At 43.4% G+C, this 20,653-nt stretch overlaps 1 protein-coding gene across 3 annotated transcripts in view; it reads left to right on the top strand.

Moving 5' to 3' along the window:
- Positions 1 to 1,999: 1,999 nt before the first annotated feature.
- The window catches only part of LOC133133670 (ETS-related transcription factor Elf-1-like), a 36,288-nt gene continuing 17,634 nt past the window's right edge, over positions 2,000 to 20,653 (top strand). Inside the window, exon 1 of one of the 3 annotated variants that reach the window (XM_061249814.1) lies at positions 2,000 to 2,308. The gene's annotated coding sequence lies outside the window, so the exon portion shown is untranslated. Of the gene's footprint in view, positions 2,309 to 17,148; positions 17,289 to 20,653 lie in introns of those variants that run through there. The other 2 variants (XM_061249815.1, XM_061249816.1) reach the window with 2 other exon arrangements.

Raw genomic sequence — 20,653 nt, 5'->3', positions numbered from 1 at the left:
TACACATTACCCCCTACAATACCTTGATGGTTTAAAATATGTTTAAATTGTAATTTTGATACATGGCTAGAAGTGATCATATTTACCTTTTTGCCTACATGGGCTTTCTTTCATACGCATATTTGTAGACAGTTTTAAGGGATCATATTAAATAAAATAATATTTGTAACTGGTTGTTTTGATTCAGTTCTTTATTTATTTTATATCGACAGCAAGCACTGGGATGGGGAATTGCTGCTGGTCTGTCTGTAATCGATTATTCCTGTCTGGGTGAGCTCTTAATTTATGAGATGGAGAAAACGGATCTCTGATTCTTAATGGACCTGGTGTCCAAGGTTTGGGTTCAGAGATTGACTCCTGAAGCTCGGAAGAACTGCTAACCCATTTAACACTATGCATTTGCTTTAGGATTGCTAGTTCTCATCTTGCTTGAATCGTCCCTTTCTTCATGCCATTATTATTATTATTATTATTATTATTATTATTATTATTATTAAGAACAGAATATTGGTTGTAAAATACCACCAGAAATTGTGAACAGTGGATTATATTGCTTAAGCAAGCTTGTACTCACTGTAAGTGTAATAATAATAAGCACATGCAGTGGATGTCTTGGTAATACTCATTGCACCTTGTGTTACAGTGTGGCTCTAGTGTAGTAATGGCACATTACTGATGAACATATTCGATTGGTTGAGTACTAAGTGCCCTGAGGGCTCTTGCGCTACACCATCTCCCTCTGTCTCCACCTCTGGTTAACCCATCTGTTGTGACAGATTGACTGAATAGATGCTTTGAATAAGCAAGGAGCAATTTGCTTACAAAAGCAGTGTTGCGTCTTTATCATTCGACCCACCCAGCACATTGTTTACTGGGGGTCTGAAAACCGTGAAGCCAGTCTGTTTGGTGAGCTCTGTAATGAGATGCCGAACAGAAGGAATGTATTTGGGAATGCAAATGACAGATAGCCTTTTATTTGCTTTACTTGAAGTCAAACCCTGAAATTGGGTTGTTCTGTTTGGAATCGGACAGGGCCTTTTTCCGGAAAGTGGATGTGTTTGAGTTGGGCAGCCTTTCTCAGAACGGTGTTGTCGGATATAGTAAATCTCCACCTGTAAAACTCTAAACTGTGGCAAAAACCTGCTCCCCCATTTGTCATCTGGACCGTCTCAGGTAAAGAAGTTTGTTCATGGCTGGTTTTCTCCATATGAGTGGGAATGTTGGTGTTATGTCAATGCTGACTAACGTTAATTAGTTGGCTGGGCCTCGTGAGGTTTAAATGCAGGTGCCTACATTACCCAGAAAACAACAGCTGCTAGCAGGGCAGAAGGTCTCTGTAAGAGGCCATGTATGAGGACCTGAAGATAAATGCCCACTTGCGTTTGGAGTCACGTGTTTTACTGTAGGTCACTGTGTCCACCCGGACAGATGTAACAATGCAAGTGACAAGATCAAGAAGCTTCTAACAGGAACCCTAATTAATGTACAGCTTTTTTCAAACTCTGATATATCTGATCTAGGTCAGTAGGGAGCAACTCTGGTGGATATAGAAGGGCTGGAGGGGATGTAGTGTTCCTCAAAATTACAGTACAACAAACAGCCTTGCTGTAACGAGGGTTGTCTTATGAACCTTTTTTTTTCTTGTCAGGCTGGCTTTCTCTCACCTTGTGATGTAGTCTGACGGAATCTTTAAATGACCCAGTCCAGCTGTCTTTTAATGATCAAGTGTGTTGTGCATGAGCAGCAGTTGAATTTACAGCTGAGCCCTGTCGCTGCTTCTCCAGAGCTTTGCCCCATGACTCAGTCCAGGTGTTTAGCCTGCTGCTTAGCTAGGCCTGCTCTCCCCTCCCCCACCTGTGTCCCCAGCCAATCTCCACCCCAGCAAGCATTCACCTGAAGGGATTTGCATGCCAAGTTGGTCCCCGCCTCCGATTGGCTAGCTGTGAGACTTGTGTTCGGTGCTCCCCTGCCAGTGGTTGGCTGTTCTATGACTCATTGCGAGAAGAACAAGTTGCTACACTGCACTTCTCCTTTTTATTTCCAGCAGCAGCCATTGCTTCATCTTTTTTTTCTTTTCATTTTTGTTTCGTTCAGCTCTTTGGCAAGAGGAAGGGGAGAGGAGCAGTTTCCATGCTTGGAATATTCCATTTTTTCCAGATACAGTGTGGAATTATTTTCTCCAGTCAGTGCTTATTTTTCTTCTGCTTCTGTTGGGATTTTTGGTCATCTGTTTTCGAAGACAGGTTCCACACCTCTTTTTCAAATGGTCCTGTCATGGAGATTCAAATGAAAGCCATACTTCTCTGAGGTTAGTAGTTCAAGCATCACTGTTTGAAATAAGGCTGGTCAATTTGAACGTTTAGAACCGAAATGCTGACGGAAGGATTTAGCTTGTCAGATGAGCTTCTGGAGGAAGATGATTGCTTGAGAGTACTTGTGTATAAATACATTTGTTTAAAATATTAATTTGCATTACCCGGCAACCCGCTCTCCACTTGTCTGTCAAAAAACAAACGATGAAGTTATGTGGGTGTGTTTAGGGCCAGTTTTGAGATTAGAGGTGAATGTAGTATAGCACAAATAAACATGGCAAACAAAATGGAATCCGCTTTTTGGCCAAGTTGGCATTTAGTCTGTATTCATGCAAAGCATGCTGTATTATTCTTTAGTCAGAGCAGCACTGGTATTTTTCCCCAATGCTTTTCATTTCAGTGTTTGGTGGAACGGTTTGAACTCCTTTGATTACCAAAATTGACAGCAGAAGCCAAGCTGAAAATTTTAATTAATATCATGGGTTGTTATCGATTGTAAAGGCATGTTTCTTGTTGTCCTCACTGCCTTATAAAGACTCTCGAAGCAAGGGTGGGAACCATGTTTCGCAAGTCCACTAGCCAAGCCTACCTGAAAACTATGGAGTAACTGGGTACCTTTTCCCAAATAGATTAGAATAGATGGGTGACCTGTTGTTCTGAAACTTGTCTAAGTTCTAGCAGAGTTGAGGTGCACATAAAAGCCATAAAGAAGATATCTTTACAAAAGTATCCATTTCAGGAAGCCAAATGAAATGGAAATGTATTGTTTTCCTGACTACAACAATATAATATGCACTGCTGTCCCAGAAATAGTTGAAAATTAGGCTTCCTTATGAGGACCTCATCACAGGAATGGAGTGTGAATGTGGCTTATCCTGTTATGCTGGGGACCATGGACAGATTCTCCATACGGTTCAGCTAGCTTAAATGATTAGGCCACGTTTCAGCATGTGGAAAAACGTCACAAATAATCTAGGTCCCAAAACAGGGTTAAATGACTTCTTGTTTTTGGTTGTGCTTGATCAGAGCCGCAGATGAAAGCACATTTCCTGTTTCTTTTAAAAAAGCCCCTTGCTATATCTCTCTTTGGTTTGCTGTGCTTCTTTCCGTTTGCAAGCTCGCTAACTCTTCTCATGTTAAATCTGCCTACACATCAAATACTGATGTTTTTCTACCTGTGGCTTTTACTTAAAATTCTTACCCTGTCAGTTTTAGGAAGGAAACTAGCTTCCACATCCAGCTTTCCAAAAATGTATGTTCCATTTTTATTGAGCTGTACTGCTCACAATTCTGTGAATTCTGTGTGCCTGCAGAGACAAGTTAGCACTTCAAGAAGGTACAACACAGTGGACTCACAAAAGGCTTTCTTCCACTGGCATGCAGTGCCTGGACAAACATATTAAAGAATGAATTGTCCTACATTAATGAATAATATTTCTTTCCTGTGTGTTAAAGAATAAAATGTTTTTTGTGCCTTCAAAACCCTCCTGACCCATTGAGACCTGTTTGACAACATAGAGATTCATAGCCTTTGGCTGCTTGTCTCAAGCCAGACTGGCCTATCAGTGACATTCATGTCCGTAACCGGAGAAGGGTGTGCCTCCAGCAGATTCTCCCTCTCCCAGTGCCCCCAACCAGGACACTGGCAAATTTGGGCTCAGATCCTAGCTCGGCACATTGTCAAAACCCAGAACATAAACGCAGAGGACAGGGGGGGAACAATGTGAGCCAGGCTACGAGGGAGTGTTTTGTAACCCACTACCTTCTTCCCCAGGGACTGTGGGTGACACCTTTAAAGTTATAAATGGGTATATTTCAATTGAGACACAACCTGAAAACAGTCTGTGAAACAAACACTTCTGTATTTTGTGCTTATGATACCTTGCATTGCCAACCATTCAACCAGTACGCATTCTGAAACTTGTCACAGTTCTTTATCATTTGGTCCTACTTTGGGGTGAGAGGGGTGGAGATTCTGGAGGTTTTGTCCCCACAAAGTGAGGTGTCAACAAGCTGCTGCAAAGGAGATCATTGGACCACCCTGCGGGGGCAGGGAGACATTCACTGGACTCTGCTTGGCCTCCCAAAATGTTGAGCAGGACCTTGCAGCTTGTGGATTTATGGGTTGGGCTGCTGTTGCAGGTTCTTTCCCCTTTACAGCAGGTTTTTCTTCACTGACATTGAATGGCCAGTCACTTCAATAAAGAGAAGGATAGGAGTAATATATTCTTTGCATTAACGAAATGTGCTCCGCTGGCTTTTTCTTTTTTTAACCATGTGAAAATGTCAGGCTGTCAGGGCGGGAGTTTGAAGTGGTGTTTTTGTGCGCGCTGTGGGCACGGCAGCAATGCGTCAGCGAGACGGGAACCTGTTGGACTGGTAGCATGAGGTCAGCCTCGTTCTCCCCCGCATTCTTTGCTTGTGTTTTTACTCGCTCGCACCTCCCGAGTTCCCTGAACGATGAGGGCCCTCGTAGATCCGCCGCCCGTCAGTTCTCACCACAGTGCACGTTCGGAATGCTGATTTGAGGTTGGACTCTCTCCCGTGTCCGAGTTCACCGTGTTCTTTTTTTGGGTGAACCGGATCCACCCTCCTCTACTTGAAGCCCCACGGTACGGGCCCTGCTTGGTGCTGCTGCACAGTGTCGGCACCAGTTCTTCCAAAGTGTCACACCTCTCTCTCTCTTACCGACATAAATATACGGTTTGGCATTACCATCTTTATGTGAGCTTTGTTGTCTTTGTCCCACCTGTTGCTTTATATAGTCCTGTTTACCTTGGTGACTCTCTCCCTCCCTCTCATTGTGCCTCCCTCTCTCTCTCTCCTCCCTTTCTCTCTCCTCTCTCTCTTGCCTCCCTCTCTCTCACTCCCCCCTCTCTACTTCTCCCTCCCTTTCTCTCTCCTCTCCCTCTCTGTCACCTACCTCTCTCCTCCTCCCTCCCTTTCTCTCTCTCCGCCCTCTGTCTCTCTCCTTCTCTCTCCATCTCACTCCATCTCACTCTCTCTCCATCCCACCCTCTTCCATCTGCACCTAAATTATTGACGTGAGCAGAGAAAAGGGGTCCTTCAGGGCACTGGGAGCTCTGGTCCTCAGGGCGGAGGTCTGCTGTGTGAGCCTTTCTCCTCAGCACAAAGACCCCTGTGTGGCTCTCTCTCAGAACGAGGACAGATGGACACTGCGGCTGCCGGAGGGGCCCAAACAAAGCCCCCGAGGTCTGGGCAGCAATTCGCCCGGGGTTAACAACCCTCACAATGGGGTTATGGAGGCAGCCTGGAAAGATGGCTGACGGTGCTGAATGCCTTCAGGTAAACCCAGACCGCGTGTTAAAAGGGGAGCACATTAAGTGTTCTTTTTCGGTGGTCTTTCTGCCTTAAAGTCGCATGCCCTCGGATTCCAAGAGCTGGCTGCCGGCTCAAAGGCATTTGCATCGCATTTCCATAGCAGTCATTCAGTTCCACAGAGGACTACATCTGTCCACCATGCTCCTCCACAACTAGGCTTTTGAGAAGCGTCAAGAATTTCCCTTTTGTGTTACCATTATTATTTTTATTGTTCATTTTTTTTATTGCTGTGCATATACAGCAGTACTTCATGGCTCTCCTTGGAAATCTTAAGGCTTGTAGGTTCGCATTGAGATTGTGACACATGAAAGCGCACTGGCGCTTCACCGGTGGTTAATTTTTTGGGTGAACCAGATCCACCCTCCTCTACTTGAAGCCCCACGGTACGGGCCCTGCTTGGTACGCTCTGTGCTGCTGCACAGTGACGGCACCAGTTCTTCCAAAGTGTCACACCTCATGAAAGCGCACTGGCGCTTCACCGGTGGTTCATTATTGCTGGCGGAGCAGGAAGCAGAGAGCATGAGCTCTGTGGCTGAAAATGAGCATCTGCCATCATGAAGGCAGCCATGCAGAGCGGTTAGGTGGGCCTGTGGAAGCAGGCAGACAGAGCTCAGACCGCGCGGGAGGACTGCTGTTCTCGCTCCCTGAAGAACTGCCACCTCCTCTCTTTGACAAGGGGGCGGTGGTGCCGGAGCAGTGCTTGGCATGCGCTCAAAGGGCCAGGTGCTGGTGCGATACGGCTCTGAAGGACACGTTTCCATGCCCGTCTGTCCAATCAGGCCCGGGCCTCTACCGGGGCACACGGGTCCTTACAGCCCCCAGCCACTGATCAGGGGCCTCTCAGTGCGGGTTTCACCCCTGCAAGCATCCCCCCAAGCCCTGTGCACATGCTATAGGTGGTGGTTTATTGGTCTGGACCGGTGCCCTGTTCTGGGTGGAAACGGCATGAACAGCATGTGCATGCCTACGTGTCTTCGTTCTTCCGGACAGTTGCAGCAATAAAGTGCTATCTTGCGCAATGTATGTGGGCTATGAGGTCACACCTTCCTTGCAGAACCATTGAAAGTCATGCAGCTGGTGTGGCAGGGCACATTGGGCACATAATGGTGGAAAGTCTGGGCGAGGAGGCTGTAGTGTAAACAGGGCTTGGCTGGCAGAGTTTATCCTGCCCTTTAGTCCACTTTCAGAAGAATTCCTCATAGTTCGTCTGAGAAAGTATTTATGGGTATTACTTATTATACACTATATTTTTCTTACTGAATTACTCTGAAATGAAGGCATTTAAAGTGAAAGTACATATTGTGCTTGATTTGCAGGCAGTTTTTTGTAAATGGCTGCATTAGCCACTACCCTGCGGCTTTTTCATAATGGGTATTAATTGTCCTCTTTCAACATTCTGCATTTCAAATGGTGACCGTTTATCAACAGTGTAGAGACCACAGACACCATTAAAACAAAATATTCTATGGAAATTATAAAACCTTCAGACGGATGGATAGATTTTAGTGGTGATGTTATGAGTAGAAGCAGGAATGCTTATGAAACCCGTAGCACTTCAATGGTTAGGCTTAATGGACTTTTAGTTAAATGTGAAGTGTGGCTGTGTGCCGTGATCCTCCGCTCTGTAGAATCACCAGAGAGTCTCTGTAAGTGTAATCTCTCATCACGCGGAAATGCCTGGGGAGGGGGCGGCAGGCAGAGGCCCTTGGGCACCGTGTTATTTCCTGCTGCGATGCCGCCGCCCCTTGCCAGGCGACGCGCTTCGTCTGTCCCTGCTGCGTCTCTATGACTCCGCTCACCCCTCACCCCTCCTGGTGCCTTTTTTCAGTCTGTGTTCACTGAGTTTAAGTGTCGATACACTCAAAAACCGGACCAAGTCATACACGCACACACACACCCATGCTAAGAGGCATGCACGTGTGAATACACACACACACACACACACACACACACACACCACCTCGTAACCTGAAAGGGGCAGTGTGATGGCCAGCTCTTCCCTCAGGCTGGGGCTGACTTAATGATCTCTTGATGGGCCTGCTGCGTTCCTCCACCCAGCGTCTAGACATGACTGCGCTGGGAGCCCTGATCTCAGAAGGCCTCACACTGGGTCTCTGACGCTGGGGGTGGGGGTGGCACTACCAATTCCTACTTAGGACCCAAGTTCTTACTGTTTTTTTTCTCTCCAAAATTTAGAATTTCATTTCATTTCTACCTTACAGAGGTTTAAAAGCAAAAAAATGCCTAGAATGATTCCTCTCTAAGATTCTTTTATTTCTAGAATGAAAGATTATTTTCTCTTTTGTGGAATCTACTCTGTGTTTGTTGGAGAATCATATTGAGAGAGGATCTCAGATTTTATTCACTTTAGTCATGGTTTTTGTAATTTCAGTCCTCTTTATGGAGAGCATAGGCAAATCGTGTAAGTCTGAGGCTGTGTGTAACTGAGAGAACGAGTGAAGGCAGAATAAATGTGGTCTTGGGTTTAGAAAAAAAAGTGGTGTGATCATGATGGTTAAGTCACTCTCAAATGTCACACCCTGGTTGGACAAAGCTGAGCAAGAAAGACCAAAGCCAAAAACAAATGTGCGATAAATGGTTGACCAGTCATGGTCCAATGAATACATCAGCTTGCAGGGGCAAAAAAACATTGCCTACAGGCTTCAAGACCAAACTGTCAAACACAGGATTCTCAAGCATACTCAGTCAAAGTCATTAGAATGCTAGAAACCATTATAGCAGCTGAAAGAAAAAGGAGACATCAGACCTGTTGTTAAAGAGTAGCCTGATCAATGCAAAATGCCAGAGAGTACATATTGCACTTAAGCAAGTACACGTTAAATGCTAATGCTAAATACACAAAGCTTTATACATCTGCTTCCCATCTGCTGAAGATAAACAAGATGATATTCTCATGACACCATGTATTTATAGCAGTAAACTGTGCATCAGATTTTTAAGTCCGATTACAAGAAATCTGGCTAAAATTAGGTTTGTTTCCGTTACATTGGTTTATTGACTCCCAGCTGCAGCTTGGCTGTTGGACCCCAACCAGGAGGCCATAGCTTGTTGCCACCATATCTACAGTACTTCCCCGTCCCTGTTTGCCACAGTGCTGCTGGAACCTGGTTTGGGGAGATTTCAGTTGTGGTTAGTGTGCAAACTAACCACAACTGAAATCTCCCCAAACCAGGTTCCAGCAGCACAATATAGGGGTGATATTGGCTCAGGCGGTAAGAGCAGACGTCTGGCAGTTGGAGGGTTGCCGGTTTGATCCCGCCTTGGGTTTGTCTAAGTGTCCCTGGGCAAGACACCTAACCCCCAAATGCTCCTGGCATGTTGGTGCCTTGGCATGGGTGAATGAGAAGCATCAGTTGTACAGCACTTTGGATAAAGGCGCTATATAAATGCCTACCATTTGCAATTAGGCAGCTATGAGTTGTGTTTATGTGACGGGTGTCCAGAATGGTGGATAATTATGGAACATAAGTGTGAAGGGAAGTTTAAAAAAGGCAACATAGCTTGCTACTTGGCTTCTCATCCTGGAGGGTCACAATCCAAGAGATCTTCCAGCTCTAACTTACTAATTCAGAACCGGTTCTGTCGGGATGTCAGGGTAAAAGCACAGCAGCTCAGCACTGACACTCAACTCAAGCTTGGCTGTTCCTTTTTTTTGTATTCTAAGGACAAACTTTTCAGAATAGACTGAAACACAAGTGTCCAACTTTAACTGACTGGAGCAGATTTTTCTGCAGTACTCTCCGGACAGCTGAGATGGATTTGTTTGCCTCGATGACTTCTGACAAACATTATTTTTCCTTACTGCTTATCTTTCAGAAAATGCCAAAATGACAGCAAAATGGTAAAAAAAAAGACCAACCATCTGTAGTCTTATACTACATGATTGGCTTTCAGATTGAGTGCCTGAATGCAGGAATCATAACTGTTTCCGTTATATTCATCTCTTAATGTGATTGAACTGAAGTGCTGTTGAGGGCCAAGAATGTTTGTTTTTTTCCCCTTAGTTTTCCCTTAGTCTATTTTAATTATATTAAGGTTCCAAGGGGAACCTTGAGATAGCTGTTTATTAGTCCATCATTACAGCGGCTGGCTGGTTCAGCTTTCCACCTGAATGTTGCGGTCTCCCCCATATCTGAGGCTAATGTTGTGAATGAGAGTGCCCATCATCCGTTTGTTCAGCACAACAAATACAGAATCATTATCAATGAAGGTGTTCTCTGCACGCTAAAAAAACCCGTTCCCTAGCAACAGCCACTCCGGTCACATTCACTGTTTGCTCAAGGTCGTGGGGGTATTTGAACATGCAAAAAAGGCAGAGTTCCACCTCCAGCCCTGGCTTAGTCTTAGCTTTGGGCTTTGTCTGCATTAGAGGCACTGTGATCGGATCAACCGTCAACGATGGAGAGCGGCAAACAATGCCCCAGTTCTGTTTTGCTTTCCCCAGGCTCCAGGTCATAACATCATGAAGGATTCTTTTTCATAGAAGAGGGGTGATGTTTTGCTTACGAGATGGGCGATGGCAGCTTCCCAACAATAGACCTTTATATGACATGATTGAATTGTTTTGCTTTATGTTGGCCTCTTTCTTAACTAAAGTTTTGTAGCTTTATGCTCCTGCTTTTGCTCCTTACTCTTTGTCCCTGAATCTGTATATCTGAGCACACACAATTTTTCTTTCTGATCTAGTATGTCTTAGAAGATGAAAAATGTGACTCAAGATAGCCTACTTAGCAGCCATTGGATTTTTGATAAATGTGTGGACATTTAGCGTTATGTTGTGAAAAAACAGAAAGTGGGAAACAACATAAATTGTCTCGAAACAAGGCCCCATTTATTTTCTTTTTGTGGATGAAGCGGGTTGATTCCATTATTGGAAATAGGAGACGGCAGCCATAAATTCTGTGCCTCAGTGCTGTAGGCACCCATGGCCTGTACTGTGCTGTAGTGTGTGTTGTTTTGCATTTGACACCGCATCTTTTAATCTTGGATTATCACACACAGCATGAAAGCTCTTTTTGTCTCAGCCATGCAAATTACCGCTTTTTTCCATGTTGGTGTTTGTGAGCGGGGAGATGCTTTTTTATGGCAACTGTTATCTCCAGCATCATTGGGCGTATTTGCCAGCCCTGTTCCTCTTTCTGTCGTTATGAAATGCTCAAGGCAGCACGGTCGCAGGTCGCTCTGCAAATATTGACCAAACTCCCACCGTCCTCCTCTCAGCGTTTCACATCCTCCCGTCCAGGGGTGTGGGAAAGGCCTGGCCACGCCTCCTCACCGGCCGACCCCTCCCATGCGGAGAGGTCGCTCACCCTGCAGAGTGAAGGCCAGCTTATAGTCCCAATGACAGAGCGTCGCTCCACTGAAATCGCGGTACGTTCATGAATGGTCCCTTGTTGCCCGACGTGGTCCTCAGCAAAAAGTATAAACGCACACCAGTTGCCCAAACCAAATGTCGCTGTGACACTTGCACGTCATCAGTGGCAGCGATGCTCTGTCCCTGGACTGTGAACTGGCCTTTAGTCTGCTATAGCTCTCTTTGGGTGAAACGGTCATTGTAGCTAGGGACAGTCGTCGCACTCGGTGCCGCGGGTTGCCTTCGAGGCCCCGCTCCACAGCTGCAGAGGGGCTGTGTCACAGCTCAGTGCGGGAAGCGAGGAGGCGCACAAAACCCACAGCGGAGCGGCAGACAGAGGGCCGTTTATCCTCCCCGTGCCAGTGTGGCGGCCCTCCTCTTCTTCCCCTTTTCATTCCCCCTCTCCCTCCCTTCAACACATCGCGCTCCAGTGCTGGCTCTGCCATTGTACTGCCCTCGCTAAAGGCCGCTTCAGGCCGGGAACAAAGCAAGAACATTCGATTTTGTTCACTGATGCAGGTATTTGAGTTGATGTTGTTCTTTGTTGTTTTATTTACTGATGCAAGTATTTCAGATTTTATTGTTTTATACATTGATGATGGTATTCGAGACGTTGCTCCTTGTTGTTGTTGTGGATAGGTCAGCAAAATGAAAGCCGACAGCAGTGTTACCAGGTAATTTTCAGTTACCATCAATTTCTGAAACCATTTTTTCATTGAGGGACAAATTTGATATAGGAATGTTTAAGTTCCATTAACTGTGGATTCAAATGCAGCTGAGATCTATGCATTAGGCCTAACTGATATGGGATTATGAGGACTTTATCATTTGTTATTTTAAGGTTGGCTCTGGATTGAAATGTAGGCCCAAGATTGAGGCAACTTTTTGTTGTGTTTAGCGTTGTTCTTTATTCTTCTTGCTTTGTTATTTCTTTCTTCACCAAAAATTACAATGTGAGCATTTGTGCCGGTGTGTGGACTTATCTTAACTCCTGTCCACCTCACTTGTGTGCCACTGACCCAATGTAACACTGTGACTTTCTCTTTATCTAACACATTGTATATGTAATTAATCATTTGCAGACGCACGTTAGGTGCCTTGGGTTGTTTGAGGCAATAAACAGGAACTGTGCAATACTCACTGTAAAAATCTAGCTTAGAGCGACAAAAGCTAATTTAGCAGTTATGCTTTTTATTTTGCAGTCTGTATTGATCAACCCACATAGGATATTGTAACCAATTTCTGTTGTAGGAAAGTTAGAAATGGAAACTTTGACATAAAAATGGAAGTGGTCTCCTTTGGTACATTACCCTGTAAAGCTTCTGAAAACATCCTGCTGCTAACTGAAGCCACTCACCGGGAGAGACTGAGCAGGTTGAACAGCCTCAACCTGGATTCAGGATCAGCAGGTTTTCCCATGTAATGGCTGACTAAGCCTTGTAAAATGCCTTACCGATCAGTGCGCTGTGCAGAGGCTAATGAGCCGGCTGCCTGAGGAGTGGCTGTTTAACATTTGTTTATGCTTTTTTTCTCACAAACAAGGATCAAAAAACTATTTTTATGACTGCATAGCGGAGCTTAACACAGTCACCAACAGTGTTTGCGGTTGTAGGAGGGGCATTGTCCTAGCAACAGAGAAACTGGCCCCACCTCTCCCTCCCACGACCGGCTTTTCGGAAGACTGCAGTGTCATGACTGCAACCTCGTGACAATGACAGCAAGGCCAAGTAAACAGGTTGTGTGTGAGCTAATGCATTGGCATCTCATGGCCAACACATCTCCTGATCTTGCTGTTCATAGTTTTAATGTGGCAGTTATTTTTGTCACAAGGAAAGCCTGGTTCAGATATATGTTTGTGTATAAGATATAAGAGCTGTGACCATTTTTCTTTCCTCTGAAGCCAAGCACCGGAGATTTACTTTTGTCAAGCCTTAAATACAAGCAACAAATATTTCCGGTACACAAGCTTAATTTACTCCACATCTTTAGAAGAATGAGCATTCAACAGTGTTGCTTCGTTTGTGGAAATGGGAAGAAACCAAAGCTTTTACCATTTTGTAGCAGTTTCCAGAAAGCTGTGTATTGAACTTCCTATTTGAGTGTGTCCAATCTTCAAACTGGAACAGGAACACTTTTCTTGGATCTGTAGCCTGCCATTTGTCACATGGGGGAATTGGCAAGCTCGTGCCATTAACTTAAATTCCAATGGCAACGGTCACATTTGCAGTCTGTTCACTTAGCACCGTCACTGAATTTAATCTAGGTTTTAGGGTTGGATTTAGCACCTGGAAAAACCTCACACCACCCTTAATTTTGAAATGTTCTTTTTGTGCATTTGATCTGAACTGCGTCGAGGAATGATGCCTTTGTTATGGACTCCCTCAGGAGGAGAGCAACACAAAAGAAGTCCCATGACTTCATGTTCCTTTGCACAATCTTCAGCAAAAGGACCCTTGGTTCTTGGATTAAACCCTCTTTACAACAAAAAGACAAAAAAAGGAAAAGCTCCTTTTATGAAAAGAAAACCTGTCCATACCAGCCCATATCTGTTATATGATGTTGTTTTGGCTCGATAGCATAATGACTCGGAAATTGGGCTTTTGGATCTGATTCCCAACTAGGATGCTGCTGTTGTACCCTTGAGCAAAGCATGTGTATGTGCATAAATAGGTTGTATGTAAAACCCTAGCCTTTGTGATGTTGTGGATAAGAGTATCTGCTAAATGGGTTTAGAAAAATGGGATTCTTTGCCAGGGGGCGTTAGCTAGCTGTACTATTCAGTTTTAAAATGTGTCTGTGGTTTTGTGTCTTGCCAAATGATCCATGCTATGACATGTCAGTGTTGGTATGAAGGTGTGCGGCTGGGCCTGTTGAGCCAAGATGGCGTGGCCTGCTGTTTTCCAGATGGATAGGATAAGCATAAAAGTGAGTAGGCCTATGGTTAACAACCTTCCCCAACCCTGTGGTGTGCATCCTTTTTTCCTTTGGCTCCCTCACAAACCGTGGCTTTTCATATTTTACATATTAACTCATATTTTATATAACTGCCAGGATTGTTCTACATTTTCTACATTTGCAGTAGTAAATTATATTCTTGTTCAGCGATATAAGAATAAATATGACTGATTACCATGTCTTTAAATAGAAATTTGCAGTGTGCTCTTCAGTCTTATCCTCCTATTTTGAACAAACTAAATGTCTTCACTTTGTGAATGCTATTAAACAGACCTGCTAATGATTTACTATTCAAAGGTAAAAACAGTACAGTTAAAATAAACGGTTAAAATGAAAGCTTTGTGTCCAATTAACACTTTGGTTGCACTGCTTTAGTGATGTTAATCTTCAGTGCTTCCAGGATGTCACCATTGCTCACATAGGCCTACTTGGCGACACCTTGATTTGGGAGAAAAAGGATCACTATGTCATTGGCCCAGTGTGAATGGTCTGATGAACCCATAGGGAGGGGTGTGTTGAATTCAGGTGAATAACAGATTCCACAGCGCTTAAATCATGGTGACTTTAAAGTGGCTCTAAAGTATGTGTAGAACTTGAGACCGAGCCAAGAAGATGCTCAGAGATGGATATGCTCTCGTTTTTCTAGCCTGGTCTTGTATGAGATATGCTCATAGCAGCCCAAATAACAAAAGTGCCTTCGAACTCAAGTATTTCAAATATTTGTGAGAAGATTCATGCCGATGTACGGTGAGATGTGGCCTGTGTTGTTTACCAGATGGGCTGATCTTATGGACCTGGGCTTTATGTATAAAATTATATATTTTATATAAATGCCAGGATTGTTCTACATTTGTAAAATTTACAGTATTAAATGTAACATCAGAATGTGACTGAGTACTGAAACCAATAACAGTTGCTGTGTTCTTCTATCTTGTCCTCCTATCAGATGGCAATTTTGAAGAAACAAAATGTCTTCACTTAGTGAATGCTTTTACACAGACCTGCTATATGCTTAGAGAAATGTCATGATCTAATGGACCTGGGCTTTCTAATGATTATTTGCATACTGAAGACCAAGAGCCAACCATGTTACGAACCAATCAATACTGGTAAATAAAGATTGCCTGAGAACTTACATATTTCATTTTCAAATGAACAAATGAATTTGGAGGAAGTGGATTGGCTTCTCCAGTCCGGTAGTCTTACTAGTTATCTGCATGTCTCAGTGGCTTTTGGTACCAGAATTAACTGATGTGTTTGTAATGAGCCACATCAGCAATGCAAGACTAGCCCCTTTTTCACCGTTTTATTAATGCTTCATGGCAGAGACCCCATTTGTTGGTGCAGTTCAGACAATGTAGTCAGTGAACATGGTTCAGGTTGACTTTTTGTTGCTATCGTCAGGCAACATGTGAAAATTGTACGATTCTCTTACACTTATTAAGAGTAGCTTTGTCTTGAATTGGGCAAGAACACTGAAATTAAATTGGTCTGCAAATGCAGAAAAAATTAAATCGTTTCATCAAACTACAATTTACATATCTAACATTCTCAATTTTTAAATATGGATGACTTACAAAGAAATACTACGTGGCATTGAGATAAAAAAATCATTTTTAAATGCATGGCTCTATTAGTATAGATTAAATTTTGTTGTGTAATGTTGTGTAACCAAGCTTTTGAGCACCTGTGCTCAGCCCATTCTGAGGACCCACTGATGTTTATCTTAAGTGTTATATTACCTGTTACATGGCCAACTGTTCTGAGCAGATTATGAGAAGTGAGAAAACCATATGCATCTAGAAGGAAGGAAGAGGGCTTGACCGGAGTGTTACAGTATTGTGATCAGACTGTCCTGGAAGTTTCCCTTATTAAACTCCTATTTTGTTTTAAATTTGGTGGCTAAGGGCCTTCATTGAACTACTACTTGGTGTACTCTGACTAGAAGTATGAACAAAGTGACTGTGATGTCATCCATTGACTTTACATGAGCTTGTGAAAGGTATTTTGGAAGTGCAGTTTTTATGCTGCCATGTTGTAAAAATAGGAGCCAGAGACTGCACATTAGGAGACCTTTTTATGGTGCACGATGCCATCCCCATAGTGACGTACAGTGATTCAAACTGCCCCGATTGGTCCACAAAATATAAAAATATTGTCCAAATGATACAACATGTATTCTTTCTTCCTGATGTTCACTTCCCTTGCTTCAAGGGGGAAATCCCCAAAATGGCAGGTTGAAATATGGCAGCCACACTAAATTGGATTCTGTTCCGAATTATGTAAGGGGAGAGAGTAATTATATTCCCTTGCTCCCACCAAGGGTATACAATGAGGGATGAGAGGTGGGATTAAGAACTGTTGGGTTCAAGAAATCATCAGTAAAGGTCCCGGAAGGACGCTTGTTATGAACTCTTCCAAAGGCATCCTGTGGAAAGAAAATAAAAAATACTTGTGCACAGAATGAAGGTTGCCACACGGTAGCGCTTCCTATATATCTTGGGATGGGTTTGCGAGGGCCGCCGAGTTCCATTTTGGTTTTTTCCTTGTCCATCCTCCCTTGCAGAGCACCAGTTAAATTAGCTTGTTGGACATCAAAAAATAAAAATTCACCCCTATACTGGAGTCAGCCACACTGGCACTAGAGTGCAACATCACTCAGCAACACCAGGACGTCGGTGTCAAAAAGGAAGCCCTGTTGGGTGTCTCGGTGGCGCAGCCTGTAGAGCACTGACCGCATGCTCATTGTGAGCCGCGACGTCGGCAGTTTGAAATCGACCGTCTGACATTTGTCGCATGTCTTCCCCTCTCTCGCTCCCATTCTTCCTGTCTCTCTATACTATATACTGTCCAATAAAGCTGAAAAAGGCCTAAAAAATATATTAAAAAAAAAAGAAAAAAAGGAAGCCCTGTAGAACTTACTGATAATGCGTTTGATGAAAAATCAAAAATTGAATTTTTTTTATTTACTGAAAGTTGGGTTGTAAAATATAGTAGTATATTGCCAACAATAGACTGGTAACATTTGCTGAACACGTTCATTTGAAATTTTGAGCTGAACGTGGGGTCACTTTTTGAGCACCTCTCTGCAATTTCCTGTGCTGTTTTCACAACCCCAGTTGGTTTCTGTGACCTGTTGCCATGCAGCAGAAATAGAATACCAGGGGAGAGCAGTTCAGTAGTAGCAGTACAGTATCTCAGTGCTTCACTTGTTAGTAAAGCTTCCCTCTTGCCCTACGTTTACTTGACTTTCCGGATAAACCCCTTTTTGGATGGCACCACAGAAGGGAAGCTGAGAATTGTGGGTAAGAAGGGATCAGAAAGCTACACTTTGGGAGGCCTGTGTCTGTATACTTGAATATGCATTTTTTTGTGCTGAGCTCATTTTAATAATAGTGGTTTCAATGAATGCAGGCTGTCAATCAGATGAGTTTGACCTTTGCACTGATTGGGTCAGGTGATTGCACAGGTGTGAGGGAGATTGGGACTGGTTTAGAGATGGTAACATCTCTGCTTCTATATCAGACTGCTGGCTTGCTGGCACTAACATTGATATAATGTAAAGCAGCAACCAAAGTTTAGAATGTGTTTGCTGATAGATAGGTATTGTATGTTTTTTCATGTTCAGCACAATTTTAGTCATGTTGTGCAGAATGGAAAAAACAAAAAACCTTTTATGGATTAAGAAACATGTTGTCTTCTGGTTTTCACGGTAAAGCTACAGGACCCTGAAAACGAGAGGGAGGGAGTAGAGAGTTTCCACTCTTACTTTGAAAGAGAGAAGTGTTCTGTGGTCTAACAGTCAGGAAGTAGCACAAACCCCATCTCTCAGTGATGCGTTTCCTGTTAGCAGGATTTGGTTGCCATTTCACAGTTCTATTTCTGCTAGCCATGTCTCCAAAAAGCACTACCTGGTTTGCATTGATAAGAGAGCAGGCTTCGAAGCCGTTGTTAATTTCAAAATAGCTGAATGTCACATGTACAACTGCTTCAATGAGCGACAGCAGGGTTTTTTAAAACTTTTTATTTCTTTTTCATGATTTTACTTTCTCAGAGTTTTTTAAAACACCTTTACATGCTACCTTTAGGGTTACAGCACTCACCTCTTGCCATTTCAAATTTGGAATGGAAGCTTTGGAAGTGAATATAATGTATAATCTTCTCATTGCTGGCCCAGTGCAGAGTGTACTATAGCAGGCTGTTTTAATACTATGGAGACTCCGCTGAGGAACAGTAGGTGCTGGCTAATGCCGTGGACCCTCATTCTGCCGGGCGTTAGTTTGGACCCCCATCTATTGAAGGGGTTTTGCAGACCCCCATGCTCTGAGAAAAAGCTCTTTATTTTACTTAGTCGTGTGCCGTTTCGGCCATTTTGTTCCGGACGGAGTGAATACCGAGGACAGCGCAGTGTCCTCCTCGTGAAGGAGGGACGGAGGCTGCACCGTAGGCCCCTTGGGCCGGAGCAGAAAACCCCCCCCCTGCATCTGCAGGACCTCGCAGTCAATTCGGCTCACCCCCCCGCCCCTGGAAGGCCCCCTGCCTTAGGTGTGGTTTGGCTGTCCTCCCCCTCAGCTGACGTTGTCCTGGGTTTACAGGCAGCTTGTGTTTGTCTTTGTGGCATTTTCTTCTTCTCTTCACCTCCCTCTCTGCACGCACACACTCCCACACACACACACACACACTCACACTCACGCTCACGCACACGCACAAGCACACGCTCACACTCACACTCACGCACACGCTCACGCTCACGCACACAGCGCTCTGTTGTCGGGAAGCTGTCTGTTATTAGAGCACGCCCCTGGCACTCTTACGTACTTGGCACTTATTTAGCGGGGTTAGGCCTAGACGAAAAATGTTTTTGAACGGAGGCATATGAAGGCTCTCGCACGGCCTTCAGAGCGTGACCGACACCCGCGGCTCGCGTTGTGCTAATAAAACCGAGTGTTTGTAGCGTGCTGCCAAAGGCTTTGTTGTTGGCTTTTACAGTTGTTGTTTTTTTTTTTCTTTTGTCTTTTTTGTTTGGGGTTAACATGGTTCAAAGTCAGTTTGCTGTTGTCAAGTCTAAACTTTCTGTCACCAACAGCTTATTATTAGTTTACCTTATAGTATAATCATAGAATACAACTTCAGGCGTCTTTCAACATTTCATTTATCAAATCGGAGTATCATCAAATGTATCAAATGCCTAAAGTGAATAATCCTTACCCGGTTGATCAGAAAATTTTAACCAAGCACTGTCCAATCAAGCACTGTCCCTGGGTTTGAGGTTTTTCCTTATTTCACTAAGTTTCCTTTTTCTGTTTAAATTAGTATTTACACTATAGTTTAAATGTGTTCTTGTCTATTTAGGTAGTCTATGTAGCTAGCTGAGGTGAAATCAATGCATCTAATCTAATCACTCTTTTTTGTAGCCTTTTCTATATATAACCTAGCACCAAAGTGTTTTCTACCTGAGAGTGAAATCTTATAATGGGTAATGTAAAACGCAATGTAAAATGAATAATAATTAAAATGGCATTCGGCAGGCGCATTTACCCAGAGCAATTTATACAGGTTACTTTTATTTATTTATTTGTTTTCTTCATATAATCCAATTATACAGCTGGATATTTTCTGGATATATAAGTCATTCGTATGAAATACTTTGCTGAAGTGCAATGGCAGCTGAGCATCAAATCCACTGCCTTACTGTTACAGACCCTGTGCTCTAAACACTATGTTATCTGCTGTAAACAACAGTTATATCCTATTTAATGACAGTTGTTGCATACGCCCTGAGACCCTTCTAGCCTGTGACCTGTGATGTAATTACTTATCATGTGACTAGAGATCTGATTCCATGAGACATTTATTGTTGCCAGAATTTGGGGAAAAAATTGGCATTTCTAATATCTTTTATACTGCCTCCAAATATGCCATTGAAATGGAAGCAAATATTATTTTGATTATAGTGGTTTGTTAGGGGGGAAAATGTAGTATAATTTGCCTTTTACCAAATCTTCATTCTATGACTTATCTAAGTCTAAAGATGGCTTAAAGATGCTCTAATGGGGACAGAGCTCTGACTGTTAAAAAGCCCAAAATGTAAATGATGAGAGGGCTTACTGTGAAGGGGGATAGGGTTTTGTTTTGACTTGGCCATGGACTACTTGTTTGTTTCTCAGGGATTCAACATTCCTTAAATGTCATTGTGCTGTTTTCTGGAAAGGTTGGCACATGTGAGCCAGGCCCCACTGAGGTTGTGTACATACTAGACCTAATTTCCATACTTTATTATCGGTGACTTAAAATGATCGGTGACTTCATTTTTTCAAGATAATGCAGGTCATTGAAAAGCAATTACTCTTTTACATTCCTGGTTGTTTTTTTGGGATGTGTGGGGAGAAGTCCGGAATGTGAGTTTCCTTTCCAAGCAGGAAAAAAACACCTCTGTCCATTTATGTGGTAGTTGGATCAAAAGTTCTGAATGTTTTGTTCCTCTTTATAAGTGCTGATGGGATTTAGGCCTGGGTCTTTATCTACTCAGTTTTTACAGTAGTGAGAAACAAATAAAACCCCACTGGCCTTCAAAGTGAGATTTGCATATGACCTTATGGTTCTAAACCTCATTGTTAATGTTGGAATGTCTGAGTTTTACTCTTAGAGCATTGTACACTCTGATTAGTTG

This window comes from Conger conger, chromosome 7, assembly GCF_963514075.1.
Source record: "Conger conger chromosome 7, fConCon1.1, whole genome shotgun sequence".
NCBI lineage: Eukaryota > Metazoa > Chordata > Actinopteri > Anguilliformes > Congridae > Conger > Conger conger.
This window is presented reverse-complemented; position numbering and strand designations above follow the sequence as displayed.